Raw genomic sequence first — 18,408 nt, 5'->3', positions numbered from 1 at the left:
CAGCAAATGGATGCCCAACCTTCAATGATGAGCACTCATATCTCCAGAAGGCAGGTTGCTTTGCATTGCTTCAGGTCTCCCAATCCTTATTTTGAGTTTACATCTGTAAAGGTTCCACCCACTAGGTCTTGCTTTATCCTTAACACTAAGAATAAATCCTCACTTTCTTCCTTGTGCAGCCCTTCAAATATTGGAAGACTACTCTCATGTCTTCCTTCAACCTTCTCTTCTTTAAACTCATCTTTAGGCTAAGCATATCCATTTCCTTTCACTGTTCTTTAGCGGCATTAACGTCTAATAATAGGATTTAGATCCCACCCACTGATTGTTAACTTATGCTCAGGCGCTATGGAAAATAAATTCATGCACTTTTCCTTGTGACAGTCCTTCTGTCTGTACTGGAAACTGGTAGGGGTCTCCCTTCAGCTTTCTTTTCTTTAGATACTTCTTTAGGCTAAACAGGTTCGCCTGGTGCACTACTTGCGGCCCTATCTGGACCGGGACTCACTGCTCAGTCACTCATGCCCTCATCACCTTGAGGTTTTGACTATTGTAATGCTCTCTACATGGGGCTACCTTTGAAAAGTGTTCGGAAACTTCAGATCGTGCAGAATGCAGTTGCGAGAGCAATCATGGGCTTCCCAAGGTATGCCCATGTTACACCAATACTCCGCAGTCTGCACTGGTTGCCGATCAATTTCCGGTCACAATTCAAAGTGTTGGCTGTGACCTATAAAGCCCTTCATGGCATTGGACCAGAATACCTCCGAGACTGCCTTCTGCCGCACGAATCCCAGCGACCGGTTAGATCCCACAGAGTTGGCCTTCTCCGTGTCCCGTCGACTAAACAATGTCGTTTGGCAGGACCCAGGAGGAGAGCCTTCTCTGTGGCGGCGCCAACCCTCTGGAACCAGCTCCCCCTGGAGATTAGAACAGCCCCCACCCTCCTTGCCTTTCGTAAAGTTCTTAAGACCCATCTCTGCCATCAGGCATGGGGGAACTGAGACATCTCCCCCGGGCCTATACAGTTTATACATGGTATGTTTGTGTGTATGTTTGCTTTTAATAATGGGGTTTTTAGTGTTTTAAAAATTGTTAGATTTGTTCTTGTTATTGTTGTGAGCCGCCCCGAGTCTACAGAGAGGGGCGGCATACAAATCTAATAAATAATAATAATAATAATATCCAATTTCTTTAAACATTCCTTATGGATTTAGCCTCCTTTTACATTTAAAATTGGGACAGGCCATCCCTTATGGACTTTTTGCATGAAACAGAAAGAAATGAATTTATGATTCATGGTTTTGCCAATAAAAGAGAATACTCGCGGTGTAACTTTATAGAAAGAGATATATTTAAAACAGTATAATTGTAAAGAATTCTTTGTGTCTTCTTTCTTTTCTATTTTTCTTTTTATTTCTTGCATTTTAAAGCTTTTTCGTCGAGATTTTTCTTCCTTACTTTATATTAATTTGCATGAGTTTTTACCTTTAAAAAACCTTTAATATAATTAATAGATTTTTTAAAATTGGGATAGGATTCAGCAAATGTTTAATACCAGAGACTTTAGTATTGGATTCAAAAGCTAGTGAAGGATTACAGTTTGCCTTAAAAATGTATATTTGATTATCTTTTTCAAGTAGGAAGGAAAAGTCAGTCTTTAGGAAAAATAAAAATCAACAGTGATATAAAACCTACATCCTTTGTCTCAATTCCCTCCCCTTGCAACCAAAAATGAACCAAATTACATCTGTTTCTCAAAACGTCAATACTGTTTAAATATGTCATGTGAAACATATTTTATAAATTTAAGGTAGTATTATCTTAAATAAAGATCACAGACATTCAAGAAACAAAATTTATTTTCCGACAATCTCCATCAAAACATCCTTGTGCAACCACATTTAGCAAATGGAAAGGAACAGGCACATAATGGAATCAAATTGCTGTATTGACTGCTTTTGACAGAGAAAGACTATAGCTCAATCTTTCCTATGTTTATTTTCTGTTCAGTATTAAGACAGATTTTTTTTCCTGAAACACAACAAATGGACAAATTATGCAAATATAAACCTTAGTGTGCGGCACATATCTGACAGCACCCAAAAGCTGATGTAATGCAGTCACTCATATGTCTACTGAAGAGCAAGTACTTACATGTTTATCCCTTTTTAAAGATAGGAAAGTTTTACTACAGTTTGATGCCATAAATGCTTTTGCATGCAGCTCATCAACCCATAAATAATGAAACATAAGCTAAACCAGCATGTAATAGCTTTATTTCATTTTACATAATTGGCCTCTGTGACTAGACTTAAGTCTAATTTACGGCACTTGCTTGGAGATTTGTTTAAATATGCAAGTCCCAATCAACCACACTATCACTATTACCTGGTGGTGCAATTGAGTCTGGAACGGCCCCAGATTCTGATCCTGTTTCAAATGCTTGAATTTGGATTTGTGCGTTAAGGGGGATTTGACTCAAACCACTTCTATGAAATGCAGCACCGTTTCTCAGCCCATGGATGTGAAAAAGAAAGAACAATGGAAGCATTGCTATATTAAGCGGTTATGCCGATTTTGTGTGGTTGGTTCTAATTTTTTGTATCATGGCTTCTGTGATACAAAGATACACCGGTGGCCCGCGAAGCCGTACCTGCTGGCACGTGAGCAGTATATATATATATATATATTTATTTCACCGAAACGTCGCATAAACATGCAAAATATTACACAGGGCAAAACCCGAACTCAGAACAATCTACATATATATATATATATACACACACACACACACACACACACACACACACAGTAAAATGCATGATGAAGGTTATAGAGGAGATACTCATAGTAAAATATATCTATGAAAGAATAGAAAAGAAGATATAGTAATAGAACATATCAATGAACGAATAGAAGAAGAGATATAGGAATACAGTGGAACCCCGACATAAGAGCTGCTCTACTTAAGAGCAACTCGAGATAAGAGCTGGGAGGGGAGAGATATTTTTGTTCTACTTACAAGCCCAAATTCGAGATACAAGCGCCAAGGAGCTGTCTCCTGAAGCCAAACGCTAACTTCCGCGTTCGGCTTCAGGAGACAGCTGCGAAGCGGCGCGCGTGTTTTAAAAGGTTGCAGCCGGCCTGGGGGGCTCGGGGGGGGTGCTTGCAGCTTTCTTTCTTGCTCTTTTTCTTTCTCTCTTTTACCTTCCCTTCCTCTATTTCTTCTTTTCTTTCTCCTTCCCACCTTCTTCCCTCCCTCCCTCCCTTCACTCATTCCTCTCTTACTCTCCCCTTTCATAAGTTTCCTTGCTTCCTTCCTCTGTTCCTGTCTCTTCCCCCTTTCTTTCTTTCTTGCTCTTTTTCTTTCTCTCTTTTACCTTCCCTTCCTCTATTTCTTCTTTTCTTTCTCCTTCCCACCTTCTTCCCTCCCTCCCTCCCTCCCTTCACTCATTCCTCTCTTACTCTCCCCTTTCATAAGTTTCCTTGCTTCCTTCCTCTGTTCCTGTCCCTTCCCTCTTTCCTTCCTTCCTTCCCACCCTCCGTCCATTCATTCACCCATTCCTCTCTTGATCGCTTAAAGCCGGTCCCTGGTGCAAAAAGGGTTGGGGACCTCTGTCCTACAGGATTGGGTGGCAGAGAAGTTGAACATATGTAAATTTAAAAGTTTAAGAAAGTTTACAAGTTAAGTGAAAGAAACTTCATTATTCATTTATATGTACATGTACATTTCTTCATTAAAAACATGTCTTTCTGCATAATTTAGACTAACTGTGAGTTTTTTGAGGGCTGGAACCAATTAAAATTATTTACATTAATTCCTATGGGGAAAAGTCGTTCGAGATAAGAGCTGCTCGACTTAAGAGCCCAGGTCCGGAACGAATTAAACTCGTATCTCGAGGTACCACTGTAGAAGAAAGGTATAGGAGATATAGGACAGCAATAGGACAGGGGACGGAAGGCACTCTAGTGCATTTGTAACATGCATGTGTGTGCCAGCCAGCTGATTTTTGGCTTGCACAGAGGCTCTGGGAGGGTGTTTTTTGCTTCCAGGGAGCCTCCCAGGGGGATGAGGGAGGGCGGTTTTACCCTCCCCCGGCTCCAGGGATGCCTTTGGAGCCTGGGGAGGGCAAAACTACCACCTTCTGCCGCACAAATCCCAGCGACCGATTAGGTCCCACAGAGTTGGCCTTCTCCGGGTCCCGTCGACAAAACAATGCCGTCTGGTGGGCCCCAGGAGAAGAGCCTTCTCTGTGGTGGCCCCAACCCTCTGGAATCAACTCCCCCCCCCCGGAGATCAGGACTGCCTCCACCCTCCTTGCCTTTCTCAAACTCCTTAAAACCCACTTCTGCCGTTACACATGGGGAAATTGATTCCCCCGGGCTGTTTCGTTTTATGTATGGTTTGTCTGGGATGTATGACTGTTTTTATATGAAGGGTTTTAAACTGGTTTTTTTTTAAGTATTGGATTTGTACTGTGTTTTGTTGCTGTGAGCCGCTCCGAATCTCTGGAGGGGCTGCATACAAATCTAATTAATAATAATAATAATGATAACGATAACGATAATGATAACGATAATGATAACAACAACAATAATAATAATAATAATAAAAACACGAGCCTACTGAGCCCACCAGAAGTTGGGAAACAGTCTGTTTCTGGCCTCCAGGGGGCAGGGGAAGCTGTTTTTGCCCTACCCAGGCATTGAATAACGTGTGTGGGTACTCGTGCATGTGTGTTAGCACGCACTCACGCTCTTTCAGCACCCGAGGGAAAAAAGGTTCGCCATCACTCTACTAGGGCAGTGCAAAAGCTGGCTGGGGAATTCTGGGAGTTGAAGTCCAGATCTCTTCAAGTTGCCAAGGTTAGGAAACACTCTACTAGGGTAAGCAAAATGTTGAGAAAGCATACTGGGTTGTGTGTGAGATTTTTCTATTTCTCCATTAGACCCCGGACCAAGGGAAGTACATCTACTACTTAGGAAAACAGTGTCTTCAGTGCTGAAACTTGGAAACAGCTGTGACTTGGAATGCACCGAAGCCTCTTACAATTAAAACTTACTTCATTAATAGCTGCTAGTTGTTTTTGTGATGCAGAGAAGACTGTTCTCCCAGATGATCCAGGGTAATCTATGCTGGAGCATCTGGATGAATTAATTAGGCTTCTGCCAGATTTCATGCACCTGGCAGATTATGTAACAGTTGTGGAGTGTTTTTGTGCTCAGGGGAATCTTCAAACGACTGCAGGTTTTTCTTCCCTCCCCAAAAGCACTTCTCAGAGAGAACCCAAACACATTCAGGAAACGAGAAGAGTGGAGAACTGTGATTATACAGGATGGGGAAATATAAATTGTGAAATTGGAGCAATAGATATGAGATGTTTCCCGCACATAGAACAGTGTTTCCCAACCTTGGCAACTTGAAGATATTTGGACTTCAACTCCCAAAATTCCCCAGCCAGCAAATGCTGGCTGGGGAATTCTGGGAGTTGAAGTCCAGATATCTTCAAGTTGCCAAGGTTGGAAAACACTGACATAGAAACAGAAGACTGACGGCAGAAAAAGACCTCATGGTCCATCTAGTCTGCCCTTATAGTATTTTCTGTATTTTATCTTAGGATGGATATATGTTTATCCCAGGCATGTTTAAATTCAGTTACTGTGGATTTACCAACCACGTCTGCTGGAAGTTTGTTCCAAGGATCCACTACTCTTTCAGTAAAATAATATTTTCTCATGTTGCTTTTGATCTTTCCCCCAACTAACTTCAGATTGTGTCCCCTTGTTCTTGTGTTCACTTTCCTATTAAAAACACTTCCCTCCTGGACCTTATTTAACCCTTTAACATATTTAAATGTTTCGATCATGTCCCCCACTTTTCCTTCTGTCCTCCAGACTATACAGATTGAGTTCATTAAGTCTTTCCTGATACATTTTATGCTTAAGACCTTCCACCATTCTTGTAGCTCGTCTTTGGACCCGTTCAATTTTGTCAATATCTTTTTGTAGGTGAGGTCTCCAGAACTGAACACAGTATTCCAAATGTGGTCTCACCAGCACTCTATATAGTGGGATCATAATCTCCCTCTTCCTGCTTGTTATACCTCTAGCTATGCAGCCAAGCATCCTACTTGCTTTCCCTACCGCCTGACTGCACTGTTCACCCATTTTGAGACTGTCACTGTAAAGATTCTGACAAAAATGCTATTAGAAAATTATAACTCTGTGTAAAATTTATTGATGAGCTGAGGTGGCGCAGTAGGTAGAATGCAGTACTGCAGGCCACTAAAGCTGACTGCTAGATCTGCAGGTCAGTGGTTCAAGGCTCAAGATTGACTCAGCCTTCCATCCTTCCAAGGTGGGTAAAATAAGGACCTGGATTGGGGGGGGGCAATATACTGGCTCTGTTAAAAAAAATGCTATTGCTAACATGTTGTAAACTGCCCTGAAACTAAGGGAAAGGGCAGCATTAAAAAATTGAATAAATCAAATCAAATCAAATAAATAAATAAAAATGTAAAGGAGTCCCTTGGGAGTTGGGTGGCATACAAATCCGAATAGATAAATAATAAATAAATAAAATGTTTTTCCAGCTCACAACGTTTACTCCTTTTTCTCAAATTGAGGCGCATTCTGAATCTATATACCCATGATTTTAAATTTTTTAATTGTTTTTAATTATTGGATTTGTACTGTTTTGTTGTTGTGAGCAGCTCCGAGTCTTCGGAGAGGGGCGGCATACAAATCTAATAAATAATGATGATAATAATGAAGATGATGATGATGGAGAACCTATGACATGCGTGCTGGAAGTGACGTGCAGAGCTATCCATTGCTCTTCTGGTTTCTGGCACGCGCATGTACACTGGCCACCTGGTCTTCCAGTTTCTGGGGCACACGCGCATGTGAAAACCATGTGGCAGCTACTCTTCCGGTTTCTGGCACATTCCCGTTCCAGCACCCAGTGCCGAAAAGATTCACCAACACTGCTATATGCAATGTAAAATGTAGGGATTTGTTGTATGCTGTCTTTGCTTATTACACCTCTACATACAGATCACTACTACCAGTTCACCCGAACCAGTCCAAACCAGCTGAATACCCCTTCTGGTTTACTGCCCCAACATGCATCACTTTCAATTTAAGTAAATTTAACAGTTAGCCATCTCAGTGGTTACTCTAATCAAGACTATTTGAATTTAATTTTAATTAAATTGAATTCAATTTAATGAATGAATAACAAAAAAGAAGAAAAATACAAAAATATTAATGAACATACACCCAATATCGAAGAAGAGAATGGCACATTAAAAGGATGGTGGTGTGAATGTATTAGAAATATATACTGTATATATTTAAATATATTTGAATATTTGCAACAGATAGGTATGTATAAAATTGTGTGTACTATTATAACGTCATAGTGTGGCTTTTTTATTTTTGTTTTGTTTTATTTCTTTTACACTTTTAAAACTGTTTATAAACAAGTTAAAACATATTTGCCACTCAGATCTTTGAAAGATTTCGATTCTTTCCTTCCATCAAGAAGATGCCAAAAGTTCCTTCATAATAACCCATTTCAATCAGACCATGGGCGAGTCATTCAGTAACGGATGTGCCTTCACAATATTACTGTCTTTTACTGCATTGACAGAGTCCAATGCAAAGATCTGTCATTTTAAAATGACATACTAAGTCCTAAACATCTTTTATTGGAGGCATGCCTAAATCCTCTGTGTCTTTCTTACTGGGTTACATAACTGGCACATATAAAATCCTTGGAGATGACAAAAGCCTCCAGTTTCAATTCTCAGAAAGAGGAAGATAAATCATAAAGGAAGGGAAGATTGATCGATTGCTTCTGCTCACTAGATCTCGTTCCAACACTTTATAAGCTACCATAAGTTGCAAATCTCCAAAAGGTCCCTCCTGCAACATTTGAAAATTGCCACTGTTCCAAAAACAATACAGAGAGGAATGCAAAGAACATGTAGGAACATATTCTTCTCCCTTTTTTGGAGAGTTTATATTCACAAGACCCAGAACTCTGGATAGCTCTCCTGAAACCCAGGAAAAATAAAGGCAGTGACCCAGCTGGTAGCCTTATTCTTCTTCCACCTCCCTACCTCCAACTTCTATCCTTGACATCATGAATCATTTGAAATAGGCAACTAACTGATATTCTCCTTCAGAATTTTTTTCCACTTCACATGCGGGAGGAGAATCTGCAGGCCAAAATACTTTTCTTCTTCATTGGGACTGCAGGAAACCTATGCAGTCAACCCAGTTCTCCACTTTGCTAGCCTTTCTCTGGCACAGAGAATTAGTCCGGCCACATCAGACACACTTAATAATAATAATAATAATAATAATAATAATAATAATAATAATAATAATAATAATAACAACAACAACCAACTCTGTTGTTGGTTGGAGGTCTTCTAGTCCAACCCCCTGCTTAGGCAGGAAACCCTACAGATGGTTATCCAACATCTTCTTAAAAACATTATTATTATTATTATTATTATTATTATTATTATTATTATTATTAATTAGATTTGTATGCCGCCCCTCTCCGGAGACTCAGAGCGGCTCACAACACAAAGCACGGTACAAATCCAATGATAAAAATAATTTAAAACTCTTAATATAAAAACAATTATACATCTCAGACAAACCTTGCGTAAAACGGAAACGGACCAGGAGAATCAATTTCCCCATGCCTGACGGCAGAGGTGGGTTTTAAGGAGTTTGCGAAAGGCAAGGAGGGTGGGGGCAGTCCTAATCTCCGGGGGGAGTTGATTTCAGAGGGTTGGGGCCGCCACAGAGAAGGCTCTTCCCCTGGGTCCCGCCAGACGACATTGTTTTGTCGACGGGACCCGGAGAAGGCCAACTCTGTGGGACCAAACCGGTCGCTGGGATTCGTGTGGCAGAAGGCGGTCCCGGAGATATTCTGGTCCTATGCCATGAAGGGCTTTATCCAGTGTTGAAGCATTCCCAACTTCTGGAGGCAAGCTGTTCCACTGATTAATTTTTCTAACTGTCAGGAAATTTCTCCTTAGTTCTAAGTTGCTTCTCTCCTTAATTAGTTTCCACGCATTGCTTCTTGTTCTACCCTCAGGTGCTTTGGAGAATAGGTTGACTCTTTCTTCTTTGTGGCAACCCCTGAGATAGTGGAATATTGCTATCATGTCTCCCCTGGTCCTTCTTTTCATTAAACTTGCCATGCCCAGTTCTTGCAACCGTTCTTCATATGTAATAGCCTCTAGTCCCCTAATCATCTTTGTCGCTCTTCTCTGCACTTTCTAGAGTCTCAACATCCTTTTTGCATCATGGAGACCAAAACTGAATGCAGTATTCCAAGTGTGGCCTTACCAAGGCATTATAAAGTAATATTAACATTTCACGTGATCTTGATTCTATCCCTCTGTCAATGCAACCTAGAACTGTGTTGGCTTTTTTGGCAAACTGCTGCACACTGCTGGCTCATATTTAAATGGTTGTCCACTAGGACTCCAAGATCCCTCTCACAGTTTCTACTGTTGAGAAAGTTACCACATATACTGTACCTGTGCATTTTGTTTTTCTTGCCTAAATGTAGAACCTTACTTGCTTAGTCATAGCTCAGTCTCCTTCCTGAACATCTGACATGGCTTCTGTTATTGACAAAACGTTCAGAAAGAACACAGATTTTAATGTTTACCTGAACTATGGAAGGTTCCAAGTTTCAAGCAAAAGGCACACAGAGCAATGGTGTTCTCAGCCTTTCATGTGTCGGTTTGACACATAGCTTGTTGGGTTGGTAACAGGGATGGGTTGCTTTTACCTTTTCCTACTGGTATGCATCACGACATCCCCTTGCGTGATTTTACTTCTGTGCATGCTCAGAGGGACGATTTTACTTCCACGCATGCTCAGAGAGCCGAAAAATCACTGAAAGTTACAAAAAAATATATGGTGGCAAACACGGATCAGCATAGATAGCACCGGCGCCATTGTGCCAAAATTGCGTCATCGGCGGGCCACTACCGGAGTGCCCACACCAGGCCTCATCGGTTTGAACTCACCCCGGCTGATTGAAATGGGAAGGAAATGCCGTGCTCCACACAGTCATTTTGTATCAGATGCGCACAGCTCTGCATCGGACACAATCTGTGCAGGGATAGGTTCCACTTAACCTCCCTACCAATTCGCATCGCGTTGGAAGTACATTCTGTCAGGGAAATGACCCGCCGCTCATGCGTAGAAGCCTTTGCGCAGAGGGCTCTTTGCCAGCCACTTTCAAGAAGCAGTAACTGGAGGACCGGTTTGGGGGTATGGCCAGCCAGCCATCGCTGCCAGTTCGGCAAGCAGGGGCAAATTTCCTCCACCGGTTCGGGTAAACCGGTCCAAATTGGCAGCAACGCATCACTGAATCTGTAGTCCACGTCTCGGAAAACAAGTGTTTGGGCATTAAAAAAAAAAAAAAAGTCCGACCCTATGAATAGACAGTTAATACACACAAAGCCTGATTGCATTATTTGTCTTACTTTAGCCAACTCCTAGAGCAATCAGCGGTATAAAGGGTTGGTAACAGAATCACAAAAGTTATAATCAAATAGATGTATGTGTAAGTAAGGCTATTTAAACTTGTAACAAAAGCTATTATGATACAAATAGCTGTAACAGAGCAACTCCCACAAAAATCATTCGGTATCACACCCTGATAAGGCTAAGGTACACAGAACTATTGTTATATGAAAGAAAGAAAAAAAAACATTTTAGGTATTCTTTTTGCCTTAAACATGTGGCACCCAAACAGGTTTAATTACCACACCTTAGACTTAGCCTACTAACTGTTTCAAGAAAACACCCAGGAATACTATTTAGAATATTAGAACGTAGAATAACAGAGTTGGAAGGAACCTTGGAGGGCATTTAGTCCAACCCCCTGCTTGAGCAGGAGAGTCTATTCTATTTCGGACAAACGGCGGTCAAGACTCTTCTTGAAAGCCTCGAGTGATGGGGCACCCACGACTTCTGAAGGCATCCCATTCCACTGAATCTACTGTCACGTTGTAATGTATCACATCTATTAGATTTCTTTTGTCTATTAATAGGAGCAGTAAAGTTTTCCTAGGCAATGAACACTAATACAGTGATACCTCGTCTCACAAACGCCTCATCATCCAAACTTTTCAAGATACAAACCCGGGGTTTAAGATTTTTTTGCCTCTTCTTACAAACTATTTTCATCTTACAAACCCACCGCCGCCACTGGGATGCCCCGCCTCTGGACTTCCATTGCCAACGAAGCATCCGTTTTTGCGCTGCTGGGATTCCCCTGAGGCTCCCCTCCATAGGAAACATCACCTCCGGAGTTCCGTGTTTTTGCGATGCTGCAGGGGAATCCCAGCAGGGGAATCCCAGCAGCGCAAAAACAGGCACTTCGCTGGCAACAGAAGTCCGGAGGTGGGGTTTCCCAGCAAGGAGAGCATCAGTGAAATCACAGCATCGCAAAAACACAGAGGTCCGGAGGTGGGGTTTCGAGGACTTCGGTGTTTTTGCGATGCTGCGATTTCACTGATGCTCCTTTTGCTGGGAAACCCCACCTCCGGACTTCCATTGCCAGCGAAGCGCTCATTTTTGCGATGCTAGGGTTCTCCTGCTAGGATTTTCCTGCAGCAACACAAAAACACAGAAGTCTGGAGGTGGGGGTTCCCATGGAGGGGAGCCTCAAGGGAATCCCAGCAGCGCAAAAACGGACGCTTCGGCTGGCAAAAGGGGTGAATTTTGGGCTTGCACGCATTCATCGCTTTTCCATTGATTCCTATGGGAAACATTGTTTCGTCTTACAAACTTTTCACCTTAAGAACCTCGTCCTGGAACCAATTAAGTTTGTAAGACAAGATATCACTGTATATAGTAAAAAGATTTTCCTACAGTTAAGGTCCTCAGTCAAATGAAGTGGAAATAAAATGAAAGCTATCAGTATTTTCAAATTATCTAAGAGAGAAACATGAACACTTATCAAGCCTCCAGATATGCAATTTTTCATTAAGATACAGATATAATAAATACCTTTTAATACACATCTACTTTAAAAAAAAAAAAGATAGTTCAGTTTGGTAATTCATTCTGGACAGACATAACTCAGTTATCTTTTGGCAGTGAGCCTAAGAGCTTATTTGACTGATGAATGATATTGCCAATGGAATATTTTAATATGAAGCTACCCCTCGTAACCTGTTCATATGATCCATCAAAAATACTAGCTGCTTTTAAAAATTGCATGCCTCCCAACCAGTATTTCTTGTTTAAACATGCTGTCTGTTTCAGAAGAATTACTTGGGTGAACAAGCAAGGATTGCTGGAAATTATCATGAGTGGTCTCACCATTCAATCTGGCCACACTGTAGCTCAAACATCCTTTTGGTATTACAGTGTTCCCTCGATTTTCACAGGTTCGAACTTCGCAAATAGCCTATACCACGGTTTTTCTAAAAATATTAATTAAAAATAATTCGCAGGTTTTTTTCTATACCACGGGTTTTCCTGCCCGATGACATCATACATCATCGCCAAACTAATAATTTTTGCAAATAAATAACAAAAAAAATAATTATTGTTAATAAATAATTAGGTTTATAAATATCAGGATCACTAAGTGTCTTATTCAATGGTGAGTACCAGTAATAATGATGAGTAAATGGTTGTTAAGGGAATGGGAAATGGTAATTTAGGGGTTTAAAGTGTTAAGGGATAGCTTGTGATATTGTTCATAGCCAAAAATGGTGTATTTACTTCCGCATCTCGACTTCGCGGAAATTCAACTTTCATGGGCGGTCTCAGAACGCATCTCCCGCGAAAATCAAGGGAACACTGTATATTCCTTTTTAGCAAGCTCCTTTTTTTTATTTTGGGAGGTTTTTTAGGTTGGGGGGGGTTGAGAGAGAGAGAGGGAGAGAGAGAGAAATAAGCCCAAGGGCCTTACTTCTTGATGTGCACTCACTTTTAGATACTTTTGAATTAATGCCGTGGGAACTTCTCAAGCAGAGCCCCTAAAAGGAATTCATTCCACACGACTTATGTAACAAAACTTTAGGTTTGATGAACACTAAAAAGAGTTAACAAATAAACAATGCACCTTGCAATGTGCTTAAGTCAAATTAGAATTGCCAACATGTCATTCTAACCACTAAGAATTCATGCAGTTGCCTGCCTTCTAAGATACTGGATATAAATATGAAGTTGCTTTTTCTTTGGTCTATTTAACTTAGCATTACTTACACTAATTGGTAGTGTGTCTATAGCCCTTCAGGGCCCCGTAACATTCCAAATAATGGAGGTCAGGCTTTAGAAATTTTATCTATATCCACACATTTCATTCCTAAGAATAGTCAAGATGTATTTTCCTCTTTTAAAAGGACGTTCATTGTAAAGCGAAGATAGAATAAAGCAGTTCATGCTGCCCTCTTGTGCTAAAAGAACAGAAGACACAATTATTCAAGTTACAACTAATGCAGCTGTTGTAATACTCTTTTCTTACTGTACCGTTTTTCACAGGCCATATCAATTTGGTGAATTCTTACTAGCAGTTTGCCAAAAGGCACTTTGCCAAGGTTAAGGATGGGTGGTGCACACTAAGTTTGCTTTACTGCACCAGCAATTGGCGGTGCCAAAGGTGCTTTTTCAGGAGGCAACTGAACTTTTCTTTTGGAAGACGTTTCGCTTCTCCTCCAAGAAGCTTCTTCAGCTCTGACAAGATAGTGGAAGGATTTATATTCCTTGCAGACAGCTGGTCATCTGCATCATAGAAGCATAGAAGACTGACGGCAGAAAAAGACCTCATGGTCCATCTAGTCTGCCCTTATACTATTTCCTGTATTTTATCTTACAATGGATATATGTTTATCCCAGGCATGTTTAAATTCAGTTACTGTGGATTTACCAACCACGTCTGCTGGAAGTTTGTTCCAAGGATCTACTACTCTTTCAGAAAAATAATATTTTCTCACGTTGCCTTTGATCTTTCCCCCAACTAACTTCAGATTGTGTCCCCTTGTTCTTGTGTTCATTTTTCCTATTAAAAACACTTCCCTCCTGAACCTTATTTAACCCTTTAACATATTTAAATGTTTCGACCATGTCCCCCCTTTTCCTTCTGTCCTCCAGACTATACAGATTGAGTTCATTAAGTCTTTCCTGATACGTTTTATGCTTAAGACCTTCCACCATTCTTGTAGCCCATCTTTGGACCTTTTCAATTTTGTCAATATCTTTTTGTAGGTGAGGTCTCCAGAACTGAACACAGCATTCCAAATGTGGTCTCACCAGCGCTCTATATAAGGGGATCACATTTTATTTTATTTTTCATTTATTAAAAAAAAGGATTTTATTTCAAATATATACATTTAAGAGAACATTTTCTCGATCATTGAATCATTATCTGCATCATTTTAGAGGGTCGTTAAAGCACTTGGAGGTATATCTGTGTCCTCAGGTCACATGAGTAGTGTTTCTAGTTCCTGTAGTCTGTAATTTGTCCTCTGGAAGTCCATTCATACTCCAATATAGTGATGGGGAACCTATGGCACAGGTGGCACGCAGAGCCATATCTGCTGGCACACAAGCTGTTGCCCTAGCTCAGCTCTAACATGCATGTGTGTGCTGGCCAGCTGATTTTTGGCTCGCACAGAGACTCTGGGAGGGCGTTTTTTGGTTTCCAGAGAGCCTCCTGGGGCATTTTGGGTGGAGAGCCATGTTAGTTTACGGTGACCAAAAAACCCCGGTAGGTGCCTAGTAGCATTTTTTCCCTCTTCTGACACTCGCAACAACTTATAACTTTTAACTTTAACTTTTAATAAAATATATTAGCCAAAAAAAGGAGCTACCAGGATCCTTCTGATCTCTGACCCCCTCCCATACAAAGCCCTACATGGCATCGGGCCAGATTACTTGCTGGACCGCCTTCTGCCGTACGAGTCCCAGTGACCAATTAGGTCCTATAGAGTTGCCTTCTCCAGGTCCCGTCAGCCAGACAATGTCGCTTGGCGGGGCCTGGGGAAGAGCCTTCTCTGTGAGGGCCCCGGCCCTCTGAAATCAGCTCCCTCCAGAGATTTGCACTGCCCCTACCCTCCTTGCCTGCCGTAAGAAGACTCGCCTATGTCGCCAGGCTTGGGGCAATTAGGTTTCAGCCCCCTGGCCAACGAAATAAGATATATGTTGTATGACTGAACTGGCATGATTGTTTATTTTTTTTAATTTATTTATTTATTTATTTATTTTGTCCAATACACAATGAGGGTTTTAGTGGGTATATATCTATATACACATAGTAAAATACATGATGAAGGTTATAGAGGAGATACTCATAGTAAAATATATCTAAGAAATAATAGAAAAGAAGGTATAGTAATAGAACGTATCAATGAAAGAATAGAAGAAGAGATATAGGAATAGAAGAAAGGTATAGGAGATATAGGAGAGCAATAGGACAGGGGATGGAAGGCACTCTAGTGCACTTGTACTCGCCCCTTGTTTTAAAATATTGGATTTTTTAGACTGTAATTTTAAATTTAATTAGATTTGCCTTTGTGTTGTATTGTCATACTATATGCTGTGAGTCGCCCCAGGTTCTCGGAGAAGGGTGGCATACAAATCTAATAAATAAATAAATAAATACCCAATTCTGGTCAAATTTTCTCCTTTTTGCATTTATTTATATTTGCTTTATGCTATGTACCACTAAGCTACTGAGTATGATGGATGCTCTAAGAGTTTAAATAGAACACTGTAATTGGAAACTCAGCACACGTCAGAAAAATGCATCAACATGCCCAGTCAGGTTTGGCCTATAGAAAACACAGGGAGATACTAGCATGATACCTTTGTAAAAGCAAAAAGACGAGAAAAACTACTTTCACTGTGCAATGAATGTCAGAAATACTTTTCAGCCTCGTTTTATGGTCATTAGCAAGCCTCTAACACTTTTCTTCTCTTTCCAAGTTCTTTGTGAGTCACGGAATTCAACAGAGGAAGGAGACAATTCTTGACAGTCAAAGAGGCTTTTAAGGAAGTGGAAATTACCTTATGCACAAAGAAGGCGAGGAAAGATTGCAAATCATTAAGAGCATCTTCCCTCAAATGTAGTCAGATGAGTTATCCTTGCTATATACACTCCGGGTTCAGGCAGTCTAAAGTTTCTAAGTCTCCTTTCTGCCATAGTTTCATGTGCTAATTTGAAATCGGTCTTTAACCAGACTTAAAACTAAATGATAATTTAAAGGAAAGTACCATAGATCTTATACTCCGAAGGTAGCTTTCTTGAAGCTTTTCCCCCAACCCTAATGTTCTGCCTGACTGGCTCAGGCAATGCGTAACAGTCCAAGGAAAAGAAATCAAACACAAACGTGCTCTGCTAATCAGCAAACTTGTATTAAATAAATAAAAAAAGGTTACTCAAAACAGTTCTTAGTGTCCGAAAACAATGAGAGTGCAAGGCTTACTTCAACCGCATACAAAAACACAGGAAAAAACAAACAAAGACAACCTGGAATGAGCAAAGACGTTTCAGGAGTCCTTGTGAATCTTTGGAGCAAACAGCAAGTCCCAGAGTTTTCACTTCCCACTTGTCTGAAAAAGCTGGGTTGAAAACTCCAACGGCATGGAACAGAGACTTCAGAGCAGGAACCACAAAATAAGACAGATAAACAGCCACAGTTTGCCTTGGCCTTTGTTCCCTTTTATCCCTTTAGCCCTCATTAAGGGAACCACACCCAGCCCTCAGTATAAGAACCACACCCAGCCCAGGTGCTCCTATAATAACTTGTAATACTCCTTAAAGCGATCCCTTCTTTGCATAGCTCTTCGGCTACACAGATCAATATATTGATCTGCAGAAGAGCCCAGGGACGAAAGACTGTCTGAGGGGCTGCATGCCAAATCCCCTGGGCTGTCTGCTGAATCCTGCGTCCCAGTGGCCTCGTCCTCCTGGCTGTCTGCTGCGTCTTCCTGGCTGTCTGCCACATCTTCCTGGCTGTCAGCCAGGCTTTCGCATTCACTTTGTGCCACGTCTCTCCCATCTGTGGGAGCAATGGCTGGCCCAGACCCAAACACAACACCTAATAAGGTGCTAACCATCTTCCAGACTCTTTCTGACTTGCAGGCTTTTTTCATTGTTACTCTCTCCAAAGAAGGTTTTTCCAGCCCTAAGTCTTTGCAGTCTTTTTTTCATTGCTACTCCCTCCAAAAAGGGGATAGGTTAAGCCTTAACCAGGGGATAAAATAATTAGGTGAAGCTGACCAGACTAAGTTAGATGAATACCTGGTAGGCAGATTCCCCCCCCCCTATTTTCCTTCCCAAAAACTAAGGTGCATGTTATACCCCGGTGTGTCTTATACTCTGAAAAATATGGTATGCAAATTGTACCTAACTCTGTAAACCACTTAGAGAGGGCTGTAAAGGATTGTGAAGTCTAAGTGCTATAAGTCTAAGTGCTAAGTACCTCTACCTAAGAACTTAATTCGTTCCATGACCAGGTTCTTAAGTAGAATAGTTTCTAAGTACAGTAGTACCTCTAGATACAAGTTTAATTCGTTCCAGAAGGGAGCTTGTATGTTGAACAACTCGTATCTCGAACAAATGGCTTTAGACTTTGTTTTTCCCCTCCGAAATAACCAGAAGAAAGGATTCTTGCGCCACCTAGTGGACGCTCAGCTCGTAGCCCGAATTTGACCTCGGATCTGGAACAGAAATTTCTCTCCCCTCGTGGCTCGTAACTTGGAATACTCGCATGTGGAGCAGCTCGTATCTAGAGGTACTACTGTAGAAGCAATTTTTCCCATAGGAATCAATGTAAAAGGAAATAATACGTGCAAACCCATTAGGAAAGAAATAAAAGCTCAGAATTTGGGTGGGAGGAGGAGGAAGAAGAAGAGGAGGAGGAGGACAGTCACTGCCCAGAACGAAGGGAGCGTTTCTTTTCTCTGGGCGCTGGCAGAGGTTTATTTCCTCTCCAAGTGCCCAGAGACAGGAAAATGCTTTGTTCGCTCTGGACTGGCAAAACCTTAAGCACCACTGAAAGGCTCCTCTGGCAGCCCAGAAAAGCCTGAGATGGCCGGGATTAAATGGGGAATGGCAGGAAATTGGCCGGGCCTTCGTGCCGCTCTCAAATTTCCTGGGAATTTTTTCTGGACTCGGGTTCTTAAGTAGAAAATGGTTCTTAAGAAAAGGCAAAAAAATCTTGAACGGTTCTTATCTAGAAAAGTTCTTAAGTAGAGGCGTTCTTAAATAGAGGTACCACTGCACATTAAAAGTGACATCTATAACTGACCAACAATGATGTCAAAAGGATAAACACACATGCAATAATGTCACCATTTAAATAATATGATGATGTTCCTGAATCACATGTATCATCTGCT

General features: G+C 41.2%; 1 protein-coding gene across 3 annotated transcripts in view; it reads right to left on the bottom strand.

Moving 5' to 3' along the window:
• Nucleotides 1–18,408, bottom strand: part of ABCC4 (ATP binding cassette subfamily C member 4 (PEL blood group)) — a 234,331-nt gene that overhangs the window by 127,703 nt on the left and 88,220 nt on the right. The window lies entirely within an intron of this gene.

This window comes from Erythrolamprus reginae, chromosome 4, assembly GCF_031021105.1.
Source record: "Erythrolamprus reginae isolate rEryReg1 chromosome 4, rEryReg1.hap1, whole genome shotgun sequence".
NCBI classification, from domain to species: Eukaryota; Metazoa; Chordata; class Lepidosauria; order Squamata; family Dipsadidae; genus Erythrolamprus; species Erythrolamprus reginae.
Note: the sequence above shows the minus strand (reverse complement) of the source record. Positions and strands in the feature narration are given on the sequence as shown.